This window comes from Piliocolobus tephrosceles, chromosome X, assembly GCF_002776525.5.
Source record: "Piliocolobus tephrosceles isolate RC106 chromosome X, ASM277652v3, whole genome shotgun sequence".
Lineage (NCBI taxonomy): Eukaryota > Metazoa > Chordata > Mammalia > Primates > Cercopithecidae > Piliocolobus > Piliocolobus tephrosceles.
Genome location: NC_045455.1, coordinates 90,529,671 through 90,543,909, shown reverse-complemented (window position 1 = coordinate 90,543,909; position 14,239 = coordinate 90,529,671). Strand labels below are relative to the sequence as shown.

Sequence of the window (14,239 nt, the reverse complement as noted above, 5' to 3'; positions counted from 1 at the left end):
ATTGGCTGCTAACTCACACATTTTCAGGGCAGTAGTAGCAGTTCCTATGCTGGGTTCATATGTGATTACTGCAATTACTGTTAATAATAGCCCACACATCATCCGAATGCCTGACGTGCGCTCAGCGTGACCCCAGCCTGCAGTGTGGGCTGTGCCGCTTCAGAGCGGTGTTTGTGCCTATGCATGTGTATCTGCACATCCGCACATGTGCACAGTGAACCCTCGCTCAGCTGTGAGGTGGCCTGTGCCAGTCCCCATCTGGCCATCCTTTTTGAACCCTCCATCCTCTGGGTAATTTCTGGTCCTCAGGCGTTCCCTGGTGTTCTGGCAGGGCGGGTCTCTGTTCTGGGCTTCAGAGATGACAACTGTCACGACTACCCCTGCTGGGTGAATGTGTATGAGACGAAGATCCTTCCGCGTGAACTCTCTTGCTTCATTCTCATCATAGCCCATTGAGGTAGGTGTTGCTATTCCCATTTATGAATGAGAAAACCTGAGGCTAGAAATGGTAATTCACTTACCCAGAGCTAGATGGGAGTTAGGGCAGGTCCCAAGATTCTCATCAGCGTCAGAAAATAGAAGTCTTTCCATCCACTTCAGTGCAGTCTCATTTCTGTAATTAAAAATGTCCCATTTCCTGCAATAGTTGAGTCTCCAACTTAATTTAAAGGGAGATGCTTCTCCAGACAGATTTGGTCTGTAAATATCAATTTACACTAAAAGGAACCAGGGTTCCTTGGAGAAATTATCTGTGTCAGAGTTGGGGCAGAAAATATAAAAGATGAGCCTAAAATTTCTTGACCCTGAAGGCAAGGAAATAATCAGACCACATCTTCAAAACAACACAGGACCCAGCCTGAAGGTGCACCAGCTCACCAAAGAGGACAACCTGACCATCATGAAAAGAAAGATGATGGCAATCAAATACAGGAAAAACTCATGGACTTACAGTAACACTAAATCAAACAAACATACCAAACTTATCAGCTCCCTTTGGAGGCTGCCGGACACCTACACATTATTCTGAAAATGGGTATATAACAGAGAAGAATCCAGCATTATTCTGATGTTTGTTTGTTCGCTTGTTTGTTTGTTTGTTTTTGAGACAGTCTTGCTCTGTCGCCCAAGCTGGAGTGCAGTGGCACCATCTCGGCTCACTGCAACCTCTGCCTCCCAGGTTCAAGTGATTCTCCTGCCTCAGGCCCCTGAGCAGCTGGGACTACAGGAGCCTGCCACTACACCCGGCTAATTTTTGTATTTTTAGTAAAGATGGGGTTTCCACATGTTGGCCAGGCTGGTCTGGAACTCCTGGCCTCAAGTGATTTGCCTGCCTCGGCCTCCCAAAGTGCTGGGATTACATGTGTGCCCATGGGATTACCAAAGTGATTTGGTAATTATCAAGTGATTTGCCTGCCTCGGCCTCCCAAAGTGCTGGGATTACCACCGTGCCCAGCCCCATTCTGCTTTTCATATACAGACTGCATTTCAGAGTAACCAACCAGTCAATAGGGGAAAATTCTGCTTAATAGAAGAACCCACCTAATTGATAGCAAAGTAATTACATTGTTAGAAAATCACAATTTTGCAACCCCCGAAAGAAATAGTGGAGCTTCATGGCAATCATTAGTGGCTGCTAAAATCTATCGGGAGAAAAGCCATGTGCTAAGAGGCCTATCCCATGAATGAAAGGCAAGGGTCCTGTTTAGACCCTGATTTGAATAAACCTGCTGAAAAATTCATTTCTGAGTCCAGCGGGGAAATTGAATACGGACTGCCTATTAGATATTAGATATTACAGGAATAGTATTAGTTCGGTTGGGTGTGATAATGTTATTGTGGTTATGGTTTTTTTTTAATATCCTTATCTGTTAGAGACATATACTGAAGTACATACCAGTAAAGTGATGCAATGTCTGGGATTTGCTTTAAAATACTCTAGGAAAAATAGTACCAGGGCAGAATAGATAAAACGTAAAAGGCAGAATACTGATAATCGTTGAGAGTAGGGGGATGAGTGAATGGGGGTTCATTACTGTAGTCTTTCTGTATATATGTGAAAATTTTCATAATAATTAAAAAAAAATTTTATAACGTTAAAACATCTCCCAGCTTGCTGCTGCTTTGGGCTGGAAGGTATAGAGGGAAAAGAGGGGTTCCCGTTTCTCCGTAAGTTTTCCATCTCCTCCTTACCCAGTGTTCCAAAGGAAAAGTAAGGATAGGAACTTCCTCACCCAACAGGTGCCTTTGTGATCAAAGGTTGGCGTTTTCTGGGCCTGGGAGAGGTCACAGCTCCTTTTCCTTTGGTGTTGGGTGGATTTTACTTTATTTTGTGGAGACCCTCCTTTATTGGGGCTCTCCCACCCACAGGTCTCCTAGCGTGGGCATCAGCTCCTCTAGCTGGCCGCTGGTTATCTCCCCCTCCACACCCCATTGCCCCATGCATTTGGGTTTCCAGCCTGGCCTTCTCAGATGTCAGCCGTTTACGATGGCTTTGGGTGGGTTCCCTCTTCCATGGAGACCACACCTCATCCTAGCCCAGTGGCTCCGCAACGGGATTGACTTCTGGGTCTCCTCATTTGTTTCCTTTCCAAATCATCTCCTGAGAGACACAAATAGAGACAGTTGATTGGGGTGTTATCTGGGGTCATGAGTGGGAACAACAGCAGATCCTGTCACCTTCTGGGGACTGGTGCCATTTCTTGTCTCAGGTTGTCAGTAGAGGAATCCATCCACCCTCCTATCTACCCAACCTCTCAGTCTTGTGTGCAACAGGCTTCCCCAGGCTAAATCCACCACTGTGAGCCTGTCCCGGGAGGCCTGGGGGTGGGTTGGTGTCTGCTACACCAGTCAGGGAGCTTTTGGCAGCAAGTAACAGAAAACATGACTAAGAGCAGCTAAAGCAAAGGGGGTTGTTATTACATATACTAAGTATAGAAGAAGACAGTTCTGGCCGGGCGCGGTGACTCAAGCCTGTAATCCCAGCATTTTGGGAGGCCGAGGCGGGTGGACCACGAGGTCAGGAGAGCGAGACCATCCTGGCAAACACGGTGAAAGCTCATCTCTACTAAAGATACAAAAACTAGCCGGGCATGGTGGCGGGTGCCTGTAGTCCCAGCTACTCGGGAGGCTGAGGCAGGAGAATGGTGTGAACCCGGGAGGCGGAGCTTGCAGTGAGCCGAGACTGCACCACTGCACTCCAGCCTGGGTGACAGAGCGAGACTCCATCTCAAAAAAAAAAAAAAAAAAAAAAGAAGAAGACAGTTTCATATTGATCCAGCGATTTGATGGTATTGAGGCTCTGCGTTGCGTCAGCTTCTCTGCTGTCTCTGTATTTTCCCCTCTTGGTCACAAGGTGGCTGCCACAGTTCCAAGCATCCCGTCCTCACACGAAAATATGCCAAGGCAGGAAGGAAAGGGTAAATCCTCTTCGTGGACCTCTATTTTCAACAGAATGGAAAACCTTTCACCAAATTCCCCAACAGACTTTACGTCTCATTGGCCAGAACGGGGCCCCATGTCCCCACTCCCCACTGCCCAACCCAATCCCTCTCTAAGGGACTGGGATTCTCATGGTGGGTTTAGACTCATGATCTTTCCTGTGGAACTGGTTCCATCTTCCCTCAGTCAGCCTATCCCAGAACCGAACTGGGAGTCTGTTAGCAAGGGAAAGGCGGGGACTGGCTGTTGGCGAGCCGCCACGCTGTCACCACAGGCACCAAACACCACCTCCTTCCACCTCGTAGTGCTGCCCAAGGCAAGTTCTCAGACCGCAGTCATCAGTCCTTCTGAGTTGAAATCAGTCACGCACGTGACTGAGGTGACAGGAACGAAGCTGCGTTCTCCAGTGTGAAGAGGTTTGTTCTTGCCTCACGTGCCCTGACGTGCCGAACAAGCTGAACGAAGAGTGGGAAACAGGCCCAGTGCTACTCCAGGACATGAGCTCCGGGGCTGCAGGGCGGGGCTCCGGCCATGCCCCTTCACTGGGCAACACTGCCAGTCTGACTTTGCATGTGCCTCAACTTCCCCAGATGGAAGCCTGGGTCTGCTGAACCAGGGAGGCGGGAATGGATGGAGTCGGGGCAGGGGAAAGCGTGGGGGGTTGTGGCACTCAGCTAAGGACCAACACGGCTGTGACACAGCAACAAAACACAAACAGCCTTTAGCGTACATACAGGGAGCAGTGGGGACATAAGGTGAAAAATCCACCAGCACAGTGTGATCGAGGGGTGTAGGAATGTACAGTGCCTGCAGATGCGGCTGCCAGGACGCCCTGAGGAGCAGACTCAGAGGGCAATGAGATGAGAGTTGAATCCAGAAGGAAGGGAGAGGAAACAGCGAGTGGAGGCAGCGAGGGTGGGGAGGGACCGCAGAATGGGGAGGGCAAAGGGTCCTTTCCCCTGGGTTTGCAGGTTCACTCTTAGAGACTTCTCTTTGTTTTCTCCTGAAAGGAAGTGAGTTAGGGGGAGCTTATGTCCACGTTAAGAGGCTGGTGGTGGGACAGCCCCAACGAAGGAGTGTCTCTAAACCAGTTAGTTTCTGACGATCACTGAAGCAGGTTATAGTGTGGCTTGTTTTCATTAGTTTGAATATCCATGCTCTGGGCTTGGGGGTGAATTTAACTTTCACCACTGCCATACACGAATCAGACCCTCCTCTTGGGGAGTTTGAATGTGAAATACAGAGAGTTAGAAAATAGGGTCAGTAAAGTGGAAGGGAAGGCAGGAGCAGAGCCCTGGAGACCCCGGAGCCTGGGAAAGCATTGAGGCGAAGAAGCAGCGGCCACAGGATCCCTGGAGAAATCAGTCATGTCCGGGTGGAGAGGGAGTGCCAGTACCAGGGAGGGGAGCGGAGCTGAGACACAGAAGGGAGGTCAGTGCTCCTGCTACCCCGGGAACCACACAGCCCCATCCCTACGGCTGCCCTGCACTCAGAATGAGAAAGCTTCCCCTCTATCCTCTGACCATGCCAGGTGACACATCCCTCATTTCTTTATTTCCTCATATGTCCCTTTAAAAAACCCTCCTTACTTAAAGTAACCAGATAAGTACCTTTCTTTGACTCTAAAAGAGCTCATTAAGATCATCATCCTGTACTTGCTTCTCCATTTTGATCCTGAATCAATAAGAACATTTTTCCCACGGTGAAATATATTCCAGTTTTCTATTCATGAATGTCGTCATTGCTGGGACTTTGGTATGCATGGATGGTGCCTGTGTGTGGACAAAAAAATAAATTCAGTAGTTTATTCACTCACCACGCATGTTTTTAACACGCACACCGGGTGCCAGGTGATTAAGCTCCGGAGGTGAAGAAGATGGTATTAAAGGGTTATGATTCTATCTAGAATATTTTATGCCTCAGAAAAGAGCGTAGAAAAACTGAAACCAAAGACAAAGGAACTATGGAGGAAGACAGATTTAAAAGACGTTCACTGGCTTAAGGAAGAAGAAAAGAGAAAGGATCACAAGCCCATCCGTCTCTGTAGGGGACAGGAAAGCAATGAAGGTCCATCCATATGTGCACAGCACATGTCCCTCAGTGCCACTTGGTCCTCTCCAGGGTGGTGGCTGTCTTCGGGGGCAACGTGAAAAGTCTCCTGCCAGCACCCCTGATGCACAGCCCCCTCCACCCTGGTGCTTCCATCATCTGAGTCTCTGTCAGCAAGTGCGGTGCCGGCATGGGGATGCTGCCTGCCTGCTGGGCGACAGCAGCTAGGTGCGTGGCTTTTAAGATTGAAAAGATAGGCCAGGCACAGTGGCTCACACCTATAATTCCAGCATTTTGGGAGACCGAGGCAGGTGGATCACCTGAGGTCAGGAGTTCGAGACCAGCCTGGCCAACATGGTGAAACCCTGTCTCTACTAAAATTACAAAAATTAGCCGGGTGTGGTGGTGCACACCTGTAGTCCTCAGGAGGATAAGGCAGGAGAATCGCTTGAACCTGGGAGGTGGAGGTTGCAGTGAGCTGAGATTGCACCACAACACACCAGCTGGGGCAACAAGAGCGAAACTCTGTCTCAAAAAAGGAAAGAAAGAAAGAAAGAAACTTGAAAAACAAGAAAGGTGTATGTGTCCTAGCGTGACTATTAACAGCACTGTAAATGATGTATCTGAAAGAGCCATCTAGACATGTGTGCTTTTGCATGCCAGGGTTTCAGAGGTCATCCAAGGAAAGGAAAGGAACGAGACTTGTGTGTCAGACGCCAGGTCTGTGCTGGAATGAGAGAGCGCGGGGGCACCTGCTGCTTACATTTAGAACAATAGAGGAGTTGGGGCCAGGAGCGGGTGTGCAGCAGCTCATTGGCTGCCTGATTCAAGGCCGAAATCAAAGGCTGGATGCCTTTGCACTTCACTTACATGGTTTTCTTTTTAGAAAGTGGTGTCACCTGGAAATCCAGTGATTCGTGCACTTTCTCAGAATCTTTCCAACCTGCTGTGAGAAATGTGCGCTAAGTGCACTTTTAAAAAGGAGTCAAGAACGATTTTTCTTACTGCAGTAGTCTGACTTCACACTCGAATAATGATCTTATGCTCACCTTGACTGTTTTCATGTCATCACTGCCTGGACTCACACACTGCATGGGAACTGCTCAAAGACAGTAGCAGCCACTGAGTAGTTTGTGAAATGCTTCATTCCACATCACCCTCGACGACCCTGCTCTTACTTAGTACAAGTGAGAACCATCACCGCTGGCTTGAACCCACCCATGAAGAAACACGGGCTCGGGAGGGGAAGCACCTGGTAAGAAACAGAGCCTTGACTTTCAACTCACAAGCCATGGGCCTTCAAAGAAATTAACCTAATAATCTGAATGAAACACAATAAAGCAAAAAATTAAAGTTTTTGGATAAAGACTGTGGATTTTTTTGACTCTGATACTAACACAATTCTCACCCCTCTGGCTGAGTTCACCTGACCCAAGACTGCACAGCTTTGCTTCACTTCCTCCAGGAGTGCACAAGACCTGTGAGGCTGAGTGTCTCGAGGAGTGACTAGGAGATTGGCCTAGTCCTGTTTGCTCATGTGTGTTATGTATTGACACCAAGGACACTCCTTTCTGTCAGATGGAAAGAGTCATTGATCTGCAGGAACAAGAGACCCCTTCTCCTCCCTGGCCATGCTACCCGATGCCCATGAGTACTCCACAGTCTCCAGCCAGAGACATATCTCACTCGGGGCTTGTCCAATTATCTGGGTAGCAAATGGAGAAAAACAAACCACCTATCACCCACAAAATAGATCTTTCAACTTCTGCTTTTAGAAAAGCTCTTTGGACCCTTTTCACAAGATGGCACCGAGGGTGAAGAAGGAGGCTTCTGCCCCTCCTAAAGCCAAAGCAAAGGCTCTGAAGGCCAAGAAGGCAGTGCAGAAAGGCATCCACAGCCACTAAAAAGGAAGAAAGAAGAAGGAAGAAGAAGAAGAAGAAGAAGAAGAAGAAGAAGAAGAAGAAGAAGAAGAAGAAGAAGAAGAAGAAGAAGAAGAAGAAGAAGAAGAAGAAGAAGGAGGAGGAGGAGGAGGGGGAGGAAAGAAGAAGAAAGAAGAAGGAAGAAGAAGGAAAAAGAAAGAAGGAGAAGGAAGAAGAAGAAAGAAGAAGGAGGAAGGAAGAAGAAAGAAGGAAGCAGCAGCAGCAGCAGTGCACACTGGTCCAAGACACTGCAACTCTGAAGGTAGCCAAAATATCCTTGGAAGAGTGCCCCCAGGAGAAACAAGCTTGACTGCTATGCCGTCACCAAGTTTCTGCTGACCACTGAGTCCACCATGAAGACAGAAAACAACAATACACTGGTGTTCATCGTGGATGTTAAAGCCAACAAGCACCAGATCAAACAGGCTGTGAAGAAGCTCTATGACATTGATGTGGCCAAGGTCAACACCATGATTCGGCCTGATGGAGAGAAGGCATATGTTCCACTGGCTCCTGAAGACCATGCTTTGGATGGTCAACAAAATTGTGATTATCTCAACTGAGTCCTGCTGGACGGATATATATATATATATATATAATATATATATTTATATATATTATAGATAATACACATTATATATTATATATAAAATATATATTATATAATATATTTTATATATATTATATATCTTTTATATATAGTATATTATATATTATATATATATAAAATTTCACCAGAAAAATAAATAAATAAATACAAGCTCTTACAGGCCGGGTGCGGTGGCTTACACACTTTGGGAGGCCAAGGCTGCTGGATAACCTGAGGTCAGGAGTTTGAGACCAGCCTCACCAACATGGTGAAACCCCGTCTCTACTAAAAATACAAATATTAGCCTGGTGTGGTGCTGTGTGCCTGTAATCCCAGCTACTCGGGAGGTTGAGGCAGGAGAATCTCTTGAACCAGGGAGACGGAGGTTGCAGTGAGCCAAGATGGTGCCACTGCACTCCAGCCTGAGTGACAGAGTGAGACTGCATCTCAATAAATAAATAAATAAATCAGCTCTTACATTTGCCTGGTTGACGCTGTGGCTACGTCACCACCCGCTCTGCCTGGCACACTGCTTGGCCCCCAGGAGGGATTCAGTATTTGTTGAGTGAGCGATTCACACTGCACGGCCTCTGTCCATCTGCACACGGTTGTCCCAGCTCACTTTACTTGCACTGCCCCTCTAAGTAAGACCACTTGTGCAGGACCACTGCAGGATATAGGTGTCTCAGCCCCTGGGGCCAGAACTGCAGGGAGCATGGAGGTCCAACAGGATGGGCCAAGCTTCCAGAGGTGGTGTGGATAGTAGGAGCTCCACAGAGACCATACCAGCATCATCTCTTCTATTTCCACTTTTAGAATAAATGAAGTCACTCTCCTGCTTATAACCTTCCAGGAATTTCCCCCTTTTTCTTAGGGTGATCAAGTCTGAATTCCTTAACCCGGTCTACCTACCCCTCGAGGCTTCACTCTTGACACTCTGTCCTAACCCACCTCCCGCCACTGTCCCCTTCATCCACTGGGCTCTGGCCACCTGGCTTCCAAGTGCCACCCACTCGCTTGCTGCCTCAGGCTCAGCCTACTCCAGCTCTGCCCCCACCTCATCTGTCCTTCACAGCACTCTCTCCATTGGAAACAGACGCTCACCGACGTAAGCCTCTCCCTTCAGACCATGAGCTCCACGAGGCAGAACCTCATCCGTCTCGCTCATCATCATCCCCATGAGAGGCAAAGTAGCAAAAGCGAAGCCAACCTTGCTCATTCAGCAGAATTTCACAAAGCCCCTGACTCTGTGACGACATACAGCAGCTCTCCGAAAAGGTGCTTCGAAGACAGAACAGGATAGAGCACGTGGCTCCCTGTGTCTCTCGCCAGAGTCACTATATTCCTTAAAAGATAAATGACCATAGTCCTTGCCTTTTCCTACACAAAATGTCTGATGGGGTTAGGGATTATTCCTCCGTAATGTATAACCAGATGCGCTCTTACACCCAAACCTTGATGTGATTCCGTGTCAGTGTAACATCTGCGCAAGTTTGATGTGATTTTTGCACATGCTGAATTTCCACCACCTGTATATAAGCTGTAGGCTGAAATACTGTGGTGGAGCATTTGACAGAACCTCTCTAAAGGGCTGCTTCTGGGCTCTAGGCTCCAGTCAGTAAGACTTTTTGTGTATGTTTTATTTTTTTAATATATATATATTTTTTAGAGATGGGGTCTTGCTATGTTGCCCAGGCTAGTCTTGAACACCTGAGCTCAAGTGATCCTCCTGCCTCAGCCTCCCAAAGTGCTGGGATTACAGATGTAAGCCACCATGCTTGGCCTAAGATCTTTGTTTTTTGGTTTTGGGTTTTTTGGGGGGTGGTTTTGAGACAGAGTGAAACTCTATCACCCAGGCTGGAGTACAGTGGCACAATCACAGCTCACTGTACCCTTGAACTCCTGTGTTCAAGCAATCCTCCCACCTCGGCCTCCTGAGTAGCTGGGACTACAGGCATGCCCCACCATACCCAGATAATTTTTGTATTTTTTGTAGAGTTGGGGTTTCACCATATTGCCCAGGCTGGTTTCAATCTCCTGGCCTCAAAGGATCCACCTGCTTTGGCCTCCCAAACTGTTGGGATTACAGGCTTGAGCCACCACACCTGGCCTCAGCCTAAGACCTTTGAATAACACTAACTTTAATCCTTTAAAAGCTTGACATTTTTTCATTAATTGGCCCCCAGAAACATTACCTGTCACAGCGCAGATAAGCACTGAACATTGGAAGGCAGGGAAGGAAGAAGGTGGCGGGGTGGGGGGCAAGGAAGGAGGGAAGAGGAGAAGGGGTGGGAGGCAAAGACAGTGGGGGACGTGCCTTACTTTAGGAAGACCCCTGCCTCCTACCCATGGACTTACAGGTATCACAGAGACAGGCAGGGAGGAATTAATGAATAGCCTCCAAAAGACGATTCATTTCATTACATCCCATGATGACTCTGCAAAGAAACAGTCATTTTAGGAAATTTTCTCATGAAATTATATTGGTTTTATGGTGTTGACTGCATTTTAATATTAGTCTGTTTCATTAAAGATAAATGCTTTCAAAAGCTTCCCACGGGAAAAATGCCCTGGCCTAGATAACACTGTGTTAAGCCTCTTAAATAAGGCATTTCTATAAAATCACCAGTTCCCTCATTCTGAGCATAATGATGTAGGCTTTCTGACAGAAACTAAAAATCAGGCCTGTTGTCACTGGGTTTTTCTAGGTTTAGTTAAGAGGCCACCCCTCACGTGGACTGGTAAGGGGCATTTTCCAAACCTCCTGGTTTCATGGAGAAGGTAAGTCTAACACCAGCGTTTAGTACTCAAGGAGCCCTCGCCCTGTGCCAGCACTGGGAGAAGCAAGGCATGACTGGGTGAAGCTCTGCTTTGATCCACGTTCTGCTGTCCCACGGGTGGCCTCAGGTGGGGACTTGCTCTCCTCTGTAAAGTGAGGACTATGATACTCCCCATCTCGGGCCGTGACAAGGATCAAGGGTCAGGATGCTGAGTGGCCCATGAAGAAACCTCTGAAGACCGGGCGTGGTGATTCACACCTGCAATCCCAGCACTCTGGGAGGCTGATGTGGGTGGATCATTTGAGTTCAGGAGTTCGAGACCAGCCTGGCCAATAGGGTGAAACTCTGTCTCCAGTTTAAAAGAAAAAAAAAAAAATTATCTGCATGTGGTGGCAGGTGCTTGTAATCCCAGCTACTGGGGAGGCTGAGACAGGAGAATCCTTTGAACCCGGGAGGCGGAGGTTGGTTGCAGTGAGCCAAGATTGCGCCAGTGCACTCCAGCCTGGGTGGCAGAGCGAGACTGTGTCCCAGGAAAAAAAAAAAAAAAAGCCTTTGATACAAAAGTTGACTGTTGTCGTTCAAGAAGCCATCCAAGTGCATCCTCACAGGAAACTGACAATGGATGTGCAGGTATGAGCGCCACAGGCACGTATTTGCTGCTGTACGATTCTCACTGTGCAGAGGAGACAGGTTTAGCGGAGCGATGCTAAAAGACAACTGTGGGAAGTCACCCTGACAATGTCAGGTCCTGGGGCAAAGGCGGGATTTTCACCCGTGGGCCTGTCCTTCCAGCCCATGCTGTCCCTCAGGTCTGGGTCTGGAAGGAGAAGACAGCCACAGCTGTGTGTCCCTGCACCCGGATTGCCTTAACCCACGCAAAAACAGGTGAGATGCCGGAAGCTGCCACCGGCCAGTCTCCCCCATGGCCCAGCGGTGCTTTTCTCTCTCCAGAAACGAGCACCAGACAAGGCAGCGGGGTCCACATTTTCACACTGGCCCACGAGCTCTGCGACCTTGGGAACGTCACATCATCTTTTTCATCTTCAGATTCCTTAACTGTGAAATGAGAAAAACACATCCTGCTACACATACTCTAAAGGCTTATGGTGAAGAGAGAATGGGATGAGAAATGGTCCCATTCCTTACACGTTTTGAAGGATTCCAACATGAAGTATTTGGGCTTTGAGGTTTTTGGTCCAGCAGTCTATCTGTGGTAACAGAAGCTCAGGCAGCCCTGGCTCCCGTGTAGTGGCCCCAGGACCTTGGTCCAAGTCCTTGGAACCTGTCAGACTCTCCTTCCCCCTTTGTAACTGGACAGTAAGCACGTCCCCTCCCTGGGGTATTGCAAGGGCTAAATGAGAAGGATTGTGAGGAGCTGTGTAAAGTGTAAACCTCTACCCAAGGGTGAGATATTACCACTCCCTCTTTAGTGGCAAGGTCTGTTTTTCTCCGTCGTAAGGCACTGTAGTTGCCTAATTGTGCGACCCTAGAGCAGGGGGGCAAATTAGAACTATCCAAAGGTTTCATGTCGTTTCCTTTTTGTTTTGTTTTTGTTTTTTTGATTTTAGAGACAGGATCTGACCCTGTCTTTCAAGATGGAGTGCAATAGCGTGATGATAACTCGCTGTAGCCTTGAACTCCTGGGCTCAAGCAATCCTCCTGCCTCAGCCTCCCAGCGTGCTGGGATTACAGGCCTGAGCCACAGCGTCCAGCCTCATGTCATTTTAAAATTCCATTTCAGACTCCCTCTCTTCCGTGCACAGTACTGATGCCAGTAAAGCAGAGTGGAAACCAGTGTTCATGACCACAGCCGCTCCCAATAGAGCCCGCCCAGGGCTGCACGGAGGCTCTCTAAACGCACGGACACCGTGTGATCACAGTCACAGAGCTCTGACTTCCCGAGAGCCATTTCAGAAGGAAAATGTATGACTGATCAAATATTTTTGGAATACGGATTCTGCAAATTTCGATTAAAAATAATATTTAGGAAATACTCCAGGCTTTTGGTTGAAAGTGAAACATGAGGGTCATAAATATCTTATTGAGCTCATTAGGCAGGCCACGGTCCTCATGCCACATCAAGTAGGTCTCAAGCCCTGGGCTTCATTCATCACATGACTCTGTGATTATCTCAAAACCAGCAGTGAGTCCCTTTGTGGGAATGATGATTAAAGAAGACATTCATAACTAGGAAGTTTCCAAGCCCATCTATGCTGCTGACATGTGAAGAAATGCTGGGTGTGTGCCAACTTAGAAAGTGGTGTTTGGACTCCCCCAGTAGCTGTGGCATGGGGTGAAAACTGTATTTGGAAAATGGACGGTGTCGTGGCAGGGTGGGTCCCACGCTCACCCCTTCCCCCAAATAAGCAGAGAGGAAGGCCTCCGCTCTCTCTGCACCTGAGCTGCTGCTTCTCCAGAACCGTTCACACCGCAGGGAGGGAGGTGAGGACAAAACTGAACGGGACTCAGTGAATCCAGCCTGACAGAATCATGTCGGCGTCACCTTTAGGATACGCTCAGTCTTGTAAGGTAAAATGCTGGGTCTCTCGGAAACGTCCCCCTCTTCCTGCTGTTCTCTGAGACCGAGGTTGACGGTGGCTGATGACAGTCTGTGGAGCTGGGGGACTCATCTCTCCTGGTGTCTTCCGGGGAGCCCCTGGGGGTGACTGCAGAGTGGCTGATTGATTGGGCCCTATCCCAGATTTGCTGAGGAACGATGGGGCCTGTCTGGATTTGGGAGGGGAGAGAACGTGCCAGCACCTTCCACGGAGTCCTTGTTATGCCCCTGAACTAGGTTTCCGCCATCCGTGGGTTCTCCCCAGGTTATGAGTGCATGCTGGGTTCCCCGCACACCGCCGCCGAGGGACCAGCCCTGGCAAAGGAGCTGCCGGGCAGTGGCCTCACACCACACCATAAGGGATCACCCTGGGGCTATGGATAACTACAAAGATGCCTTCAGAGAAAATGCATCTGTTTCTCAGCAACCGCCGTGGGGAGGCTGACATTGGAACAGGTGGCATCTATGGCAGGTGGCTTATCAGAGACAGTGCCACAGGGAGACAAGCAATGGGGGTGGGGTAGCCCTGGCCCTGACCCCTTTCACTCACAGAGGTGAGCAATGATTTACTGGCAAAAGGATACACGGAAGCAAAGATCCCAGATCCCAGCTCCTCCAGGAAGCCATGCAGAGTACTGTCAGCAGGGAGCGTGAAGACTCACAACCTTCACTCGAGTCCTAATAGGGACAGAGAGCCAGGGGCCAGCCCCTGCAGCAATTCCTACATCAGGAACAGCAGCAGTCAAGGAAAGCTCATGCCTCTGCTGCCACACTTGCCGGCCACCTCCCTCCTAGCCTCTGGTCATCTGTTGCTGCATAATGACAAGGACTCCTTCCTTGACCAAACTTCAGTCAGCTCCTCTGAGTCTTCCTTCCTTCCTTCCTTCCTTCCTTCCTTCCTTCCTTC

The 14,239-nt window shown here is 48.7% G+C and overlaps 1 long non-coding RNA gene across 1 annotated transcript in view; it reads right to left on the bottom strand.

The window, feature by feature from the left end:
- Window positions 1–1,319: 1,319 nt before the first annotated feature.
- The window catches only part of LOC111524996, a 23,848-nt gene continuing 10,928 nt past the window's right edge, over window positions 1,320–14,239 (bottom strand). The window contains exons 6-7 of the long non-coding RNA XR_002725925.2: window positions 5,049–5,210; window positions 1,320–2,599 (exon numbers count right to left, since the gene is read on the bottom strand). This is a non-coding gene — a long non-coding RNA (uncharacterized LOC111524996). The remainder of the gene's footprint in view (window positions 2,600–5,048; window positions 5,211–14,239) is intronic.